This window comes from Dufourea novaeangliae, unplaced genomic scaffold (genome assembly GCF_001272555.1).
Source record: "Dufourea novaeangliae isolate 0120121106 unplaced genomic scaffold, ASM127255v1 scaffold21, whole genome shotgun sequence".
In the NCBI taxonomy this organism is placed as follows: Eukaryota; Metazoa; Arthropoda; class Insecta; order Hymenoptera; family Halictidae; genus Dufourea; species Dufourea novaeangliae.
Genome location: NW_015373910.1, coordinates 5103311 through 5120917, shown reverse-complemented (window position 1 = coordinate 5120917; position 17607 = coordinate 5103311). Strand labels below are relative to the sequence as shown.

The 17607-nt window shown below is 50.2% G+C and overlaps 1 protein-coding gene across 1 annotated transcript in view; it reads right to left on the bottom strand.

Moving 5' to 3' along the window:
• Positions 1 to 17607, bottom strand: part of LOC107193920 (tyrosine-protein phosphatase Lar) — a 193593-nt gene that overhangs the window by 30903 nt on the left and 145083 nt on the right. The window lies entirely within an intron of this gene.

Here is a 17607-nt window from a genome sequence, read left to right as displayed (position 1 = left end):
ATAGCCGTCCGTGGTCCGCATAGAATCGGGGAACGGGCAGAAGCCCAGGGCATCCCGCGGTCAGTCCCGCGGGATCGAAAGTTAGGAAAAGCCATTGGAACTGCGAGGATATCCCATTCCCGTTTCCATCTCCCAAGACGGGGGAAACAGAGGCTTCGTCTCCGTGAAGACGGTCCACTGATACCCCCCCGAGTAGACGCGACTGGATATACCGGTGTCCGAGTGTTCGAGAATGGAATCAGAATTCAATATACCGGAAAAAGTTCGTAAAACGGTTTATAGAGGGGTTGGAGGGAAGGAATGGAATGACCGGGGGAAATACTCGCGACGGTCGATGCCTCGAAATTTCTATTCTCGGACACGCCGGGCAAGAAGCCGATCGATTTATCCTGTTTCTCGCGTATTCCGGAGAGCACTCTCCGCGCCCAGCAATTCCGACACGGTGCATTCCCCTATTCGAAGGGGTCTAATTGAAAAAATTGTAAAATAGAACGGCGAGGAACCTTTATTATGTTTTTTTTTTTTTTTTTTGTAATTCGAACGCAAAGTTGCCAAGTCGCACGCGCGCGTGGTAGATGCTGCTCGAAAGTCGTTTCAGGCAAGAGAAGATTAATTTGACTTGTTTTGAGGAGCGTTGCGAGGCCATATTGCCCTCGTTCTTCGGCGGCGTAATTACAACGATACCGCGTTAATCCTTAGGGTGAACTCGTAGTTAAATTTAAGTTGGAGGATGTTGCACTCGAAGTTTCAGACAACTTCGGGCAGTTCTTGGTTCCGTTTCAATGGGGCGGCTTGGTAAGCCGCAAACTAACCCCACCTCGACGGTTTTCTTTCGATAATTAAATCCACCGATAATTGTGCCACGTGAGATTAATTAAAGGCGCGTTCCAATTTCCATTTTTTTCTTTTTCGCATCGAGGGAAGCTCCCGACACGACCTCCCGTCGTCGTCATTATCTCGGGGAGATATTCGACCGCCTACGATAATTGCGGGCCCGAAGCTCGAAAGTATTCGAGACGATTCCCGCGATACTCTCGTCGTGAATTGGAACGGGTAAAGGACGACGTCGATGCCTACGGAGCCAAGAAATTGGTTCAAGCCGTCGTCGACAAATTATTACAAGGGCCCCGCAAACTGGGTGAAAGTTACCGAAGACCTGGCGATCAAACTGCAATTACCATCGTCAGCGGCGGTTCAACCCCGTAAATCGCTCTATTATAATCTCGTCAATTAAAAGAGCAATCGGAACTCGCCAGCGCAAGCCTTCCCGAAGTTGGCTGCGCCGTAGGACTTTCGCCAACTTTGATCTGGCCGTCTCTCCTCCGCTTGTAAATACATTTTAAGTCGGGAATACCTGTTGGATCGCGTTAGGATTCCACCATCGCGTGTCCGGGAATCGAGCAGTACGGCAAACTTTTCGAATAAACCGAGGCATCGAGTGGTCTACGCAACTCGCGCCTTCATGATTTTTATCGGGTTATTACGAATTCTCGAACTGCGACGACGACGAGTCTATCGTTTCTGGCACGAACAATCAACTTCCCCGCGAATATATACGTACATTCAGAGAGCAAGAGAGAGATAGAATGAACGAGAGGGAAAAATAGAGAATCCGTTTCAATTAAACGATATCACTGACCTATAAAAATTGAAAAAAAAGAGGCGTTGCTTCCTGCTCGAACTCGGGCGTGCGGAAGGAAACGTTGACCCAAATAAATTCTTAAAAATACGACGCCAAGAGAGAGAGAGAGAGTTCCTTCTGGAAACGGTACTCGCCATAAATCTCAACATAATTTTAAAGACACGTAAAACGATGCTTCCACTCTCTTGCGACTACGTGAGCTAGCTTGTTGCATATCACTGCCGCAAACAACTTGAAGGCGAGCTCCGTCGTTTCCCACGTTTTACAAATTATTCAGAGTTCTCGACGAGAGCATTACTCCCCCTCCCGAATGAAAGGGTAGCGTCGTTTGAATCGGTTCCTCGAAGACTCCCGACCGAGACGAGTTTCGGGAGCGACGAATCGTGACGGAAAAGATCGTTTTCTCGTCCCGCGACAATGGCCGCGTTTCCTCGCCGAGATAAAGTCACCGCGAGATTCAGAGTAAAGCTCGAGACGCGTTCGTCTTTCCGATTTTTCCTTCTGCCCTCGTTAACGAGCACAATTAACGCGGTGGAATCGTTGGCGTTTTCGTCGAAAGGTTGCTCGGCTGACGCCTCCTCTCTCCCCCACGAGCGAAGGGGTGGTTCATCGTCGAGCGACGAAGCAAGGGGGTTAAACCCGTTGAATTCTGTCAGATTCAGTCGAGCTGCCGTGTCATCGCGCCCCGAAGAACTCGCCGCCTCCGTCGTCCTCGTCGTTCTTCGTCCGGTACTTTTCAGCGGGGATTTTCTTCCATTGTTTTCTTCTACGGCGCGCGGCTTCTTTTGTCCTCGTTATCGTTTCTTTCCCGCCCCCTTCTCGACTTGTCGTCGTCGTTCATCCTTGCCACCCCCCAAGAGCGGTCGGTCTCACTCTCTCGGCTCGCGATAAACAATTCCTTCCCTCGCCCCGTCGCATTTACCCAACCACCACCACTGACAATACAACCGGCGACGACGAGAATCTACCATCAAACCTATTGTCCTTGTCGATTTCTGGATTCGCCACACCTCTCTCTCTTTCTACTTGCGTTCTACCCAACGAGATTTCAACGGTTTCTGGATTCACAACCGAGTCGACGATCTCGCGTGAATTCCTCTTCTTCCTCGCGGAATCAAGATTCCCGTTGTTCTTCAGAGACCGTTGCGTTCTCCACCGTGATCCTAACGACGTAGCGCGCGGCGCACGCCCCACGTTCGCTGGTCGATCGAACCGTTTGCAACCGCGTCACGACGATTTTCACGGGCTCGTAGAGACGACGAAAACGGCATCGTAGACTGTATAGACACCACCGCGAGGTGCACGGTAACGAGGAGGCGATTACATCGCGGGGACTCGTTTGTGCTCGGAGGTCTTGTGTGGGGACATTCCTTCGTTCGTTCAGTCACGTACCGAAGCAGTGACGGTTAACCGTTTTACGTCGATGCGCCCGGCAATTCGCCGCTAGGAACCGTCTAAGATAAATTATCGATCCCTTCGTTTGCTTCAGCTTGTAGCACACGATTGCCTCGCGAACGTTTCTCCGTACTTTTCCTTCATCTCTCTGTCTCTCTCTTTTTATCGTTGAACGTTTAAAAGAGAACGTCTCCCTTGGCTCCATCCGTTTTACCCTAGTCGAGGCAATGAATTCTCGAGAAGACACGAAGCGTCATTCTAGGCTTCCCGAGTAAATGGAAAAAAGCACGGGGCGAACAGTCGCGAATTCGCGGCGAGAAAATCAATTTCCGTACGTTTTTATTTTATTTATCGAAAGGGATGGAGGATGGACGCGAATAAATTGTAATCTTCGCCAGACGGTATCCCCGTTATTAAGCAACAGGTGACTCGCCTCGCTTCGTTTCCGCTCGGCGAAGCGCGGTAAGATGTATTTTTCGACGCGTCGGATTTCGCCGGGGTTACACCGTAGGATTCCCACGATGAAAAACCGGGGACGGAATCGAGCGGAGAAATGGCCGCGGGCCGATCGAGGCAAATGTAAAACGATTTCGAGTCGTCGATCTCTCGCGAATCCTTGGATCCTCGAAATCTGGACGTTGTCAAATTCTTTGAAATATCCGACGAATCTCCGTGTCACGGTTATACATTCAGGACCACGCACGCCGTGTACTTTTAGTTTCCGCGCAGGGGCCGAAAATCCCTTTCAACGTGATACGGAAATAATAACGATCCCGCAGCAGCCGCGTGTTCCCCGGGCTGCCAGGGAATTTAAAGATCGACGGGGCAAAGCGCCGGTGGCGGCGCATAAATAACGCTTAGGGATCGGGGCGGAAAAAAAAAATAATACGTTCGCCGGCTGTCCGCCGCCGCCGCGCTACATCTACATTTTGATGGGAAAACGTGACTGGCAGGACCCGAGCGAGAATACACGTATATTGGACGGTATGTAAAAACGGGGCCAGTGGTGGAAAGGTTGGGAAAACGAAAAAGAAAACACAGAAAACGGTGCACACGACCTAATTAGAAAATTTCCTCGGGAATCGATTAAGAGTTTTCGTCCCGGGATCGAAAGTTGGGGATCTCTCGTTGGTGGCCGTAAATATTTCACGGTAAAATATTCGCGGGTAACTTCGCCCTGGGAAACAAGAAAGGTTTATACGGTGGAGGGGGGTACCTCGGGAGCTTATCCCCGAGGAACTTATCGCGGTAGGAAGACGGTGCGGCAACCGGCTACGTAGCCGTGTCCCCTGGTTCGTTCGTTGGTTCCGCGACGACAGACACCAAAGATGTTTCCCTCGCGGCGCGATGAAAATCTTTTCCCGGAAGCTTCACAGAGAAAACGGCCGGGAACCGTGACAAGCACGCACTCCGATAAATCGCAATTTTCTCTTACCGGGACAACGGGCGGTGTCGCATCGTGCGCGAACAAAGCCTTCTCTTACCGTTACACCGTGGCTAGAAAAAGACCAGGGACAGCGGGGGTAGGAAGGGAGGAGAACGAGCACGAGGAACCTTTCGTCGGCCCATTCTGCCAATTTCCTTCGGACTCTGTTCACCTTAACCAGAAAGCTCTTCTCTCTTTCTCCACCCTTTTTTTTCTCTTTGGCTCCAAGGGGCGGAGGGGAGTCTTTTCTCGACGGAGCCACCGAGCGACCCGGTTGGATTTCAACCTCCAATCCCTATGGAGACGCGAACAGTCGACCCGGACCACTCGGCCGTCCCGAAACACTTGAAAAGTTTCATTCAGAAAAGACGCCCGGCTGAAACGATCGGACTCTCGACGGAGAAAGGGAGAGAGCAGTGATGGCAAGGGGTGAAACGTCTCGAAAATTTGCGTGCAAGACAGAGAGATGGAGAAGAAAGACAGAGGGATGGAGTTTCAGGGCGGACGTATACCTACTTCGGAGCTGCCTGAGGCGAACGGTAGTTCAATTTACGAAGTATTGGCACGGCAGCAGCAGTAGCAGCGGCTGGCTTGCGGTTCGCAACCGATGTTTCTCTACATCGAGAATGGCAGCGGGGGGTGCCGCAACCGTAATTACGTTCGATACGAAACGCCTGAGCGTCTCTCCCCACGGCTCGACCGCTGGGGCTTGCTCTCTCTCTCTCTCTTCCCTTCCGATGTTTTTTTTTTTCGTTTACTCGCCTTTATGAGATACGTCGGCCATAAAAGCGGAAGGAATTAAACTCGCATTTTTCACCGGCATTCCGCTCACTCGGCGGGATTTCCGCTTTTCCGGCTGAGCGGGCTTTAAAGGGGTGCCGCTGGCACGTCGCGGACGAACGCGCGATGATCGCGGGGCCGCTGCGTGATCGGCTCCGCTGCGAAATTTGTGGCCGGCTGACGATGCGGAAGCAGAAATTAATTCGTTCCTGTCGGTGGCGCGCGAAATCGTCGGAGGGGAAAGGTGTGCTCCTCAATAAGGAACGGGCCAATAAACTACACTGGTTAAAATTCCCACCGTAAAAGTCCCGTGCAAACGCGCTTTCATAATTCAACCCCGTGCGGCGGCCGACGATGCAGCTATGCAGGGCGCGCGCGCGATCACTTCCATCTTGAGCGTGTACAGGATGGGCTGGAATAACTTGCGGCGGATCGAGGATTTACAACCCTTTCTATGGGTATACGAACGGGTTCGAGATTATTTTTATCATATTGTAGTAGTACGAGAGGCCTATTGTCTGGCTCTGTTGTTATTGTTTCGGCTTTAGGTTGTGGCGATTAGGTGATGAATATTAAATTGATACTGCTTTTGTTATATGTTTTTACGCTGTCTTGTTGGTTAGGATCGGCGTTACCAGATAGAAGGAATTGGGGGAAAACGTCGGATGGTAGTGGGGGAAATTTGAATATCGGAAGGTCTGTTTACTTCTTTAATGTTTACGTGACGTGACTTGGTGCTGTATTGGCTGTCTTCGGAAGATAATTTACGACCGGGCCACGCGTATCGTCGTGACATTGTGAAGTAGCGTGACGCCTGCATTCTTTGTGGAATAGTGTTTACGGTTAGTTTTATGGTGGGACAAGGACCACCTTGACTGGGTGTTTGGCAAATGGAAGGACCGCAGTGTCGGTTGGAACGTCGGTGAAGTGAGTGCAAATTCGAATGTTAGTAAAGCAAGAGAGTGGATTTTAGTGTCGAATACCGTAGGACAGTGTGAAGCAACCCTGGAGTTAACGACCGTAATTCTAAGTATACACTCAGTTAAATACATTTGATTTTATATTAACTTAACCAGCCTCGATTCGTGAAACCCATTCGAATCCCACGATACCGTATCTTACCGTTTAGACATTCGAACGAAATTACTGAACGACGCGATCGTAAACTACAGTGCAGTGCTTTTTCGTACGACGTTCGGTTCACCGAACATGTAAACTGTGAATACGTGCTCGCGTATCTACGTCGCACTCGTATATCCCGTCTCACGTCATTTCGAGGGAAATCGATCTATTGAAAATTGGCTGGGTTCGCGGGAAAAGTGCTCCGTCGACGACACGACGGGACGAACCTCCGTAAATCGGCCTCCGAAACGAAGCCAATGGAATATGCGTCGGTGAGATCGAAAAATTAAACGGGAGACCGCCTGGAAGAAAGAAGGGCCGCGAAAACCTGGTACGGTATCGGAGGCGATTTTCCTTTGACGAACATCGCGAATGCCACGGCGGCCATACCAATAGATGGATGAATGGACGGGTGAATTTCCCGTCAAGTTCGTCGGGATCGAGGGAAGAAAACAGGCGAATCGAGCAATTAAAGTTATGAAAGACCGAAAGAAAAGTTGCTTCCCTGGCCGCGGTACGCCCAGAAATTTCTGCCTCCATCGAAGTTTTCCCGCGAGGATCGTCAATGTGGAAGTCGAAATTTTTGCTACATTCGCGGAAAATAATTAAACTTGTGTCTTCCGGTTACTCCGGCCGAAGTTTCTCGATATCTTTTTTTTTTTCAACTTTATCGGACTTTTAATTAACACATAGGTTTCGCGTGGAACTTCTCGAACTGGCAATATTGCCGAACTCCGGGATTCCGTCGATTCGAGACGCGTTCCGATAAGACGTTTGGCAGCGCGTTGGAGGAGCTAATTTATACACGGGGCGGTTTCGAGCCGTATTCTCTTGGAAATGGGTCTATTCTTTACGGCCGAAAATTATAACCGGAGATTCCGTTGGGTCTACGGATATCCTTGGTGAGGCTTGAGAAACGATGCTAATGCGAAACGCTCGAAGTTAGAATAACTGGTATCGTGGCAGCAACAGCAGCAAGCAAGTGGTGTAATACCGAACGGAGGGGGAGAGGGTCTCGTAATATTCAAGCTACTAGCCCCTTCAAGAACGATTCAAGCAGACTCATCTTAACGAGGCCTTGCATCAAGTGGCTCGGTTTCGAGTACCGGCTCTAGGGGATTAGGCTCTAAAGACCAAACTCGTCTCGAACGGGAGATGGATGGTGGAGTGAGGAGACGTTCCCTCCGACAGGGGGGGAGGGGGGAAGCCACCCTAAATCGTCTTTTGATCTCGTAATTAATTCTGCACGCATTACGCTTGTCCAGAAGAAACGAAATCGGGTCTCGTATTCGTCGAGGGGGGGATCGGGGGGTCGTTAACAGAGAAACAGAGAGGTGAAATACCACGAGAGAATGGGGGTAGGGACGAAGAAGAAAAGAAATAACAAAAGCCAGGAATGCTTGGCAACGACGAAGAAATAAAGTGCGCGCGCGGGCCTGTTGAAGCTTTTCATTCCCGACCGGCGACTCGATAGCACTCTTACCTCTTAGTTCTTATCAATTGAATCGAAGTCGTGCCTATATGCATGTTTGATGGAACGACTTACAGCCACCGCTTGTATTTATTCATCCGATTACAATATCGTGAATATAAAGTGTGCTCCCGGAGATTTATCAGCGGCGGAATTGATATCGAGGCCGAAAGCGGCGAAGGGCGATGGCAGAGGTTATATAAAAAGGAAAGGCGAACGAATGAACGAAAGCCGTGGGCGGCCGGGGCTGATCGGAAACACAAAGTTTACCGATGTTTTTTCCATTTCAATCGCGCTCGCTTTTCAGGGCAACTGCCGCCGCGCGCTCGATCGGTATTCCCGTACGAAGCATTTCCTCCATCAATTAATTATTTTGCCGACAGACTTCGAGGGGGTCGTTCCTACCCGTGGCTCGATCAGTTTTCACAAGGGTGGAAACGAGAGGATGTATTATGCTGGACGATCTAGTTTTTCTTTTTAAATTGAAACGGATATTACCACGATCACGCTGCACTGCCGATCTGCATAGTTTCCACGAACACTAAGCATAGAAATAAAACTGAGCAGAAGGGCTACACAGTCGGCGTGCTAGAAACGACCTATTTCACTTATCGACTAACAACGAGAGATCCCTACGTGTAACGCTGACTTTTTAATGAGGTTTCTTATAATGGTAGAGCTTGGAATTTTCAAGCCAATGATGTTTGTTTCAGTTACAAATAGCTACAATTTTAACACTAAATATCTCGTAAACTAATGTTAATATGCGACTGACATAAATATCATTGGCTTCAGAATTTCAAGCCTTACCCCAAACCAAACCTCATTAAAAAGTCAGCACTAGACTTGGCAATCTCTACTTGTAAGTAACCCACCAGTGTTATCCCACTGTTTTACAAAAGAGTCGTAGAGCTTCAAAACGGACGGGGAATGCATTACTGAACGAGAATCGAAGGAGGGTCGCCGCGTACAAAGCGTATTACGCCCGTAATCCTGACGGAACGGTTGTTAGGAAAGAAAATAAAACCAGTGCGAAAAGATACCTAGATATCGAGCATTCTTTTTTCACCTCGCAAATTTACCCTCCTCGCTGACTCGCCTCGAGTTTTCCGCGTCGCTTCGTTGACCTCGCGAGATAGTTTCGTGATTTCGAGTCGACGCTGGCCGAAACTTTCCCTCGAAAGTTACCGTCCTTTTATTTATAGCTCTCCCCGAACACCCAAACGAAAACCTTTGAGACCCGTTCTCGACCCGTTCTTACGCCCGTCGCGGCGACGTACTCTGTAGATTTTCCGGAGACCGAGAAAATCCCGCGAAAACGGCCCAAAGGGGTGGCCCCCGTTAACGATGTGCAAACAATCCAAGGGAGTCGGTAATACCCGGTGTTTGCATTCGGACGTTTTCTTTCGCGTGTAAACTGGACGCCGTCGCGAGAGCTTTGAGCCATTCCATACCCTCGCGACCAGGAGTAACGCGACGAAATACACGCCGTGGAGTACAGCGTCAGAATAAATCGACACAAACGACGCCTCGCGATGGGGAATTCTTTACGCTCGGTAGGTGGAACAACCAACGATTTTTCCGATTCTCACGCAGAGAATAGTCACCGGGCGCTGTTCTAACTGGACGAAATTCGAGCGTCAAACATTTCGAGTCGACGGGATATACACACGGTCGTAGCACGGGGTGACTCGCGCCCCATTTATAAAGCGTCTGGCAGAGGCAGCTCCGGATTTTCGGAAATACATTCCCTCCCCCCGTGACGAAAAAGGGAAAGTGACGGGGAATCCGCGTTATCGATGGCAAAGTAAATAGAGAACCGCGCGTGGAACATCGATGATTAAAGTGCAAAACCTCGTACGTCCCGATATTCGATGATTCAATGGCGAACAATGGCTGCAAGAATGAAAACTTTGTTCACGCGAGGAGAAAAAAAAAAAGCGCACACACCGTGGATACGGTCGTCTATGCGCGCGCTCTTTTGATCTTTCACGGTGAGTAAAGCACACGTTGGTGGTAAACCTATCGATTCGAAGGTACGTAAAGGGTGGAATTTCCTTATCAAGCCTGTGACACCGCGTGTGCGTTTCGCGTCTCTGAAATTGAAACTGTGGCGGGGAAATCGAGGAAGGTGCTGGTAAATCATCGATGTATCTCGATACAGGATCACAGTATCGTTCGAATGAATTATCAGGCAACCCCGAGACGGCAACGGGGTTTGCTCTACCGTTCGCGAAAGTCCAAGATCTAATACCACCGACGCTCAGCACCATATCTCCGTGGGACCGTAGTTCGTTCAGGTGAAATCGTAGCAGTTCCATCGAATCGATATCGCTCAACGGAGGGAGGACTCCCTCCCCGTTCACGTAACGGCCCGGGTATGGCCAGGAAAATTTATGTCAAACAAACTGACGTGGCGGTCGACAAATTTGACTTACACCACAAATTAGATTCGTATTACAAGCTGAATGGCGACGCATATTAATGATATCGCGAATTCATGCACAAATACACCCCTGGCCCCGCTTACGAAATAAATGTAAATATCGGGAGCACGATATCAAATATTCGTTGGTCCATTAGCTAATTAATCCGACGCATTAGAGAAAATATCGAACGGGGGTTGGTTGGGCTGGAGGGCGGAGGTTCACGGTGAATTTGCGATTCGTTGAAACGATGAAAGCGCGTGCGTGTGATTATCGCCTGTCGATGGTTCACCGTGGACCAACGGTAGGAGACTGTTCAGTTTGGACGATTGCGGTTCAAATAAGCTCCACCGACTAATGAACATCCGGTATTTGTCGGCAAATCGGACCCCGGAACCGGCGTGGCAGAAAGAGAATTTTCACGATGGTCGCTCCGCGATCTCCTTCTCCTGTGGTCCTCGACTTCGAGAGCTTTCCCTTCTTACGATCTTACTCTCCGATCGCACCCTTCTGGGAACGTTCATCCGATTGGCGATCTAGGGAAAATTGCCGTGACGGCAATTACGGAGGCCATTTCGTCGAACGAAATTTCCATTCTCTGTTCTCTCTCTCTCCCTTTTACCATGTCAGGCGTTATTAAGTCGCTCGTTTTCGAATCGGTGGCTTGGATATTAACTGCCGCGAATAGAATAGCGGTAATGTCTCGCGCGTCTGATATATACGGTGTTCGTAAAGCAACGAATATTAAAAAAACAGCCTACACCTAGGGGCTGATTATATGGGCGACGGTTCTTGGTCGACCCTTAAATTATTCGACGGAAGAAACCGATGATCGCGTACGTACAACGACGTGTGTCTACAATTGGGTCACCGAGAGGTACATGACGTATGGAAGAGCAGTCTTGGGTAGCTGATATTGACTTTTAAATGTAACGCGTCGTCTACCTACTTAACTAACCAGTCCGATTAACTCCAGTCATCTGGAATTATGAATTGCGGTATTCCAGACGACTGGTTTCGATGAAATTACGAGTATCCAGTGGTCCACGGTCGCGAATAACATTTTCAAGCTGTCCCGGGTTTTCTTAAATAACTTTCGCCCTGCGGAAGATTGACCTTCGATTTTGCTCGAGGTTTTTTAATCTTCGCGATCCAACGAACCTTTTCTCGACAGGGGAGGGGAAAGTTTCCGGCCGCATGGAAAAGTTCTCGTGTGGCGCGCGGGGAAAGAAAGAATGCAGCCACTTTGGGCGAGCCGGGGCGAAAGAGCATTTTCTCCGTTGGCTTTCAGAAAAAAGCTCGCCTCCGGAAGAAGCCCAGCCCAACGCCCGTAAATACGCCGATTCAGCCACGCTCCGTATTCTTAAGTAATTCATAAGTAGCCAGCTGCCCGGGGAATGGTTTTATTTTTTCCCTCCTTACCTCCCAGTTCCTTCTTCTTTTCGCGGCCACCGACCACCCCCGTCCAACCACGGCGCATTCGACCGTTTTTCGAGGGTTTTCATTTAAAGGAAGCACAAATTTTCGTGAATACCAGACCGGCCAGCCGGTTTGAAATTACCAGCGGCCACGGAGATGTTCGAGGTCTGTGAGATTGGTCCCTCGGAGAGAGATACGGAGAGCCCAAGGACGAAACTTTTCCCGCGCGCGCAGATAGTAAACCCGTGTGGGGGTTACATTCCAGGCAAGGTTCGCGCCTATCCCTCGAATATTCTGGCTATCACGAAAGAGACGATCGGCGTACACACAGCAGACTAAAGAAATTCGAACGCTATTGCGAACGGTTCCTCTACACTCCCGCGAGGAGCGTGCACATCGTCTCGACGTTGTTTCGTCGCGGGTAATAGTTCTTGGCAAACCTAGTCTTTCCCTGTTATTCCTTCTGCTCTTTTTAATACGAAGAAGTTGCCGAATAGCCTATAGCGAGGCTTTCGATCGTGAGAAATTGGGGCCAGAACCGTCGCCGGCGGTGCCGCGAAGAGGAGAGAGACAGGAAAAAAAAAAGAAGATCGGAGGAAGAAGGAAGCTCCAGACAAGCGTGGCAAAGCGCGGAATCTCTCCATCAAAAGCTCAACAAAAGCTTGTTCAGGGCTTCGGCTTGGCGCGGTAGGAAGGAAAAGGGGATGAAAGAAGGGGATGTGCCAGAGAATGCCAGCTAATGTCTGAGACGCGTCAGCGAATGGGAGGCCAAGGGAGTGGCGTAAGCAAGAGAAAGCGCGGAAAAAGGCACCTACCGACGAGGTAACAGAAAAACAGAAGAAAGAGTATCCTGGGGAGAATGCCGCGGATGAAACCGGCGGACGGTTTGAATACCTTTAAAACATTCGCGAACGAGCTTTATCGCGTTAAACGGAAAACACACCACACGGCCATACTTCGTCAGGAGAGAATCGAGCTTCGTTCAAACGGATGTTCGATCGACTTCTTCCATCCCGCGTCCTCGAGCCCATGGGTAACGACGAGCAAAGTCGAAAACAATTTCGAATCCAAGGAAGAGGAATGTCGATGAAGAAAATCGTGGGGAAAAACGATTATCTGTCGGTGAACGATCCGGAGGGAAGGGAGGACAACGAAGCATTGGCTGAGGAAACTGGATATTACGTGCAGCCACACGAGGGAAGGGAACGGACGAAAGGCGGTCTTCCTTGTTGCGGTCAATCAGGGCTCGTTAAGTCGGAGGCGTAATAAGCTCGTTCTCGTTCGACGGCTTTTCGGAGGTTATGAAGCAATAGTTCGCAGACCGTGCCCGGGCAACTTCGCTCAGTGAGATTCGAGAATCCTGGAAAGAAAAAGTCTCGAAGCACGGAGAATAGTTGGGTAAAGCTCTTTAACGACCCCTTAATTTTCGATCGAGAAAACCGATGGAAAAACTATTAACCGGGCTGGATGAGTCTTCCGTGTCTCGTTGCGCCGCGATTACAACTTTATTCCCCCGTGACTGATGGAAAATGTATTTCAGAAAATCTCTCTTTTCTTTCTCAGCCGTCGGTGGAATTTTCCGCTTCTCTTGCTCCGCGGTTCGAGAAAGCATCTCTCGAGAACGTAAGGTATTTGACGCGACACACATTGTTTACCGGGATCTCTCGATCACCGAGCTTACGCGATACCGAATACCCTAACGGTAAAGAAAAAACGAATAATAATATAGGAGCCTCGAAAAATCGCTTCCTCGCACGGACAACGGGGTAATCCTGCCTGGAACGGAGCAACGTTGAGAGCCTGAGGCTAGCATATTTTGAGGAGAATGAAAAAACATTGTTCCCTCTCAGGGAAACGATAGATAGATCGTGGGGTTGGTTGATGGGGGCGGGACGGGACGGCGGTGGTTGTGGGCCAACGAGAGTCAGCTCGCGAGCACTTCGTCCTTTTTATTATTCATGAAAATCGTGCTGTCGCTGCTTTCTCGCGTGGCTGTATACCAACCGAGGCTTAGAGAAAACTCGCCGTCGAATTAAAGCGCGGCCGTGTATCGAGAAGGCTATTTTACAGCGGGGGAAAAACCTCCACCTCCCTGTATATGTGTATCTCTCTACTCGATCGAACGTCAACCGGACGTTTCTCGATTGTTTTTACAGCGTGTGATGTTGTTTCTGTTGCGTGACAGCGACGCGCGCTTTATGCGGAAAAATATTTGGTTCTATGGACCCCGGGGGTAAAATCGACGGGAAGGATCGTCGCGACCAGCTGCTGTGTGTGTGTTTTTATTGGACGACAAAAAGGGACAAGGAGCGTGACCGGACATCGAACAGAGGGTGGGGCGTATTCGAGTACTCGCAATTTCATCCCCTCGATTCGATACAATCCGCAGCAGTCACCCTAAAGCCCGCCTATCCTTAACGAGCTGGTAAGGACAAGAGTGTTTTTTGGGGGGGTGGGTGAGACGGGGTTGCCTCGGTCTGTGACGAGGAAAACGAAGATATAAAAGACAGGCGAGCAGCAGACGAAGAGGGTCGGAACGGTTTATGAGATTGAAAAAAGGACAGAACGAACAAAGGCGAACAAGAGGAAAGAGAATTGCGGGAGAAGACGGGGGAAGGGAAGAACATAAGCCTGCAGGTTGTGGGCAACCAGTCGTGAAGGCTGGAAGAAAACGAGGAACGTCGGGGAACTACTTGACGGCGGGTTGTAGTTGGTACGAAGGGAAAAGGATGTTTATTTGTACTTCCTACACCCGGATGTCCGTCCTCACGGATCGCAGAAAATGGTCGGTGGAGGGTGGTTCCATCTTTCTTCTCCTCGGAGCCGGGGTCGTTCTTGCTACTGCCGCTCGCGAAGTCTGTGCTCTTCTCGCCACCACTGCCGCCGCCACCGTTGCCTCGTTTTGTTCGACCTGACATATTTTTCGAAGGCTTTTGTGCTCGCCGCCGTAAGGACGCGGAGGCGGAGAAACGGTGGGCGGGGAGAGGGGTGAGATAGAACTGGGAAAAAAAGGCGGGAGAAAAAGTGGAGCGAGCCGAAAGACCGTGAAAAGGGCATCGCGCGAGAGCTCTCGTGCCGACAACGCCGACAATGGAGAAATTCCAGCTCGTTGGATGATTTGTTTCTTCGTTAAAACCAAAGCATCTCTCGCCGCCGCGATTCCCGATCGATTTCTACGCGCGATCGATATTCATCGCTTTTCCTTGCCGCGCGTGTATCTTCTTCTCCCTGTTTTTTTCTTCTTTTTTAATCATCGAGGCACGAATACGCGGACGGGAAATTAGCCTAGTTTCGCGAATCCACCCCCGTTTGTCCCACCGAATCACCGGGACCGTACGAAGGGGTATTTTATTATTATTGCGTCCACCCGGATAGGGAAACGTCCACCGGAACCGTCGAATTATTCACTGTCACTCCCGGTTACGCCGGCACCGGCCCAGCTTCGACGGTTCAACGGGGTTAAAAGCGAATCGCCGTCGATTCCGTTTTAACGGCCGTAACGATCGTTACGTGGCCGCGCGAAACGGCGATCCTTTTAAAGCGATTGGCGGAACCGCTGGCCACGGCGGCCCCCGCTCTTTTAATTCGCTTTTTGCGCTCTCTTCTGACCTCCCCCCGTCGCGGCTAGCCAACCGAGTGCTCCAACTTGCCGTCCGCTCATGCCTGGAAATTACTACTTAATGCCCTCCGCTTGCCCGACACTCCGGTAAAACTGCGCGAGCGCGCAACCGGAGGTCCTGTCCAGCTACGAAGATTGAAAAGCATTACCGCGCGTTTTCCCCTTCCCCACTTTCTCTTGACCAGGGAAATTTTCGAATTTATCAAACTCCGCCAGTAACGAACCCTGAAACCACTATAACGAAAGTGCTTCGTCGCGCGGTTTTTTGTTTCGCTGTACTTCGAGTTCTCGATAACCGTGCGATACTTTGTACATTTCAACGGTAACTCGTGGACCGTACGTCGTCGGAGGTTTCTCGTTTCTTCTTCCCACGATCGACGGAGCATGGAAGACGTCTGGTATCCGACGTCGTTCGTTTCCGTAAACGTATTAAGTTTCGTCGATAGAGGTCCTCCCGGCGGGTAATGGCTGATAGTGGTGGGCGAGGAGTAGATACCCAGCTCGCCTTTTGATCGGTCTTTTTCTAGTCGCTTTTATCGGGGTGGCAGAAACGCAGCCCGATCATGCTTGGAGATTACTACTTAATACCGCCGCCGCTCGAGCCGGCCCCGTCTAGTGGAACAAGCCGCGTGCGGGTCGGACACGGCGGCGACTGAAACCCGTTAGCGCGGGTTACCAGTTTAATGGACTTTAATATCGATCGCGGTCCGATGTTGAAATTGTGCCACGAACGAATTTTAGATTATACTATACCTCCCCACCCTGCCACTCCACGGAAGAGGCCACGATGCGTTATATTGGGCTGCTTGAATACCGGCTGTCCATAAACGGTGTTTACTGCTTCCTTCCCGGTTATAAGAGCGATCGCCCTCTGATAAATCTGGAAATCCAGCGATTTATTCCACGGGGAAATTCCTTTCCTCCCTTCCCTCACCCCTAGCTTTTACCTTTCGCGTTCTCCGTTTTACGACGTTAAATTACAGTCACGCTTTTCGTTTACTCGCGATCTCGACGAATAATACGATAATAAAAAATTACGGCGATTACCGAGGGGGCTGACCAGAGAGAAACCGTTGGCGAAGGTTGTCCTCGTCGTAGGATTGTAAATTTCATTTTGTTACCTCCGGCGTGCACACGAATTCGGTGAATACATAAGAACGCGTTTCGACGAATTAAGGTAGGAATTTCTGTCGAAAGTTCAAACGTGAAATTCTCACCTGTACCTCTTCTTTCTCCGATGCTTCTCAAGATTGAAAACAGAAGTTTGTCATCGTTGTTTTGGTCCAATAACAGTGACAGTAAACTAATGTCCATTCCGAATTCATTGAATTGGTTCTGGAGGGGGGGGGGGGTTCTATAAAAGGGTTATCGTTGAACGCCAAAGAGTAGTCGTCGAACGGATACGATTTCCCGAGCAACCCAAACGAAACGTGCCCGCGAGTCCGCGGAAAACGCTGAAACACCGAAACGTCTTCCAATTTTCCACGGATCTTCGGCGCTGAGAAGAACCCCGGTAATTGGATGTATCAGTTTGAAGCTCGCAGGAACGAGGAGGGAACAAGACGCGTCTAGCCTCATGAATCCGGAATACGATTCTCCGATTCCACGCAGGGAAGAAAAGAGGTTAGAACCCTGCGACGAGTCTCTGGGAACTGGTTACCCCAGCAATTTTCCAACGCGTGGCTGTCCTACCGTGTTTGCGTCATTAGTCTAAAGCCACCGGTTAAAATTCGACCTCGGCTGACGTCGCGGCTGACACGTCGACGTAAGGGAAGAGACTTCGTACAGTCAGTCGAGTCGTTCGGTCGCGAAGCCAGCCGGTATAATTTCTACCCCTTTCTCTCTCTCTTGTCGTTGTTCTCTATTCGCGATGGTTGTCGTCGTCGTCGTTGTCGTTCTCACCGAATCCGTCGAGGCGTCTCCGCGATCCTCTTTCGCCTCTACCTCCTCGCCCCGCTCCGGGCTAGGCACCTCTGTCGCGCCCCCTCGATAATTAATTTTACGTATCCCGTTTACAAGCGGCCGGAGAGCGGCTGTGTAATCGGATTTTGCGCCCCTAGTTGCCGGGGGATTGTTCGCGAAAATTTTGTCCCCGTTCTCATGGTTTCGCTCCGGGTCGCGTCGCGAACTCTCGACGATCTTATTTTTCTTCTTGTTCATCTGAAAAATCAAACTAGCGTCGGTACAGATCTTGCCGCGTAAATTCGAAACTTCTGCATCTCGTAGACGGGTGCAATTAAGAGAGTGACCGATCCCACGGACTAGTGTAATTAATGTACCGGTAACCGTTGTGAAATCTTGATAGGA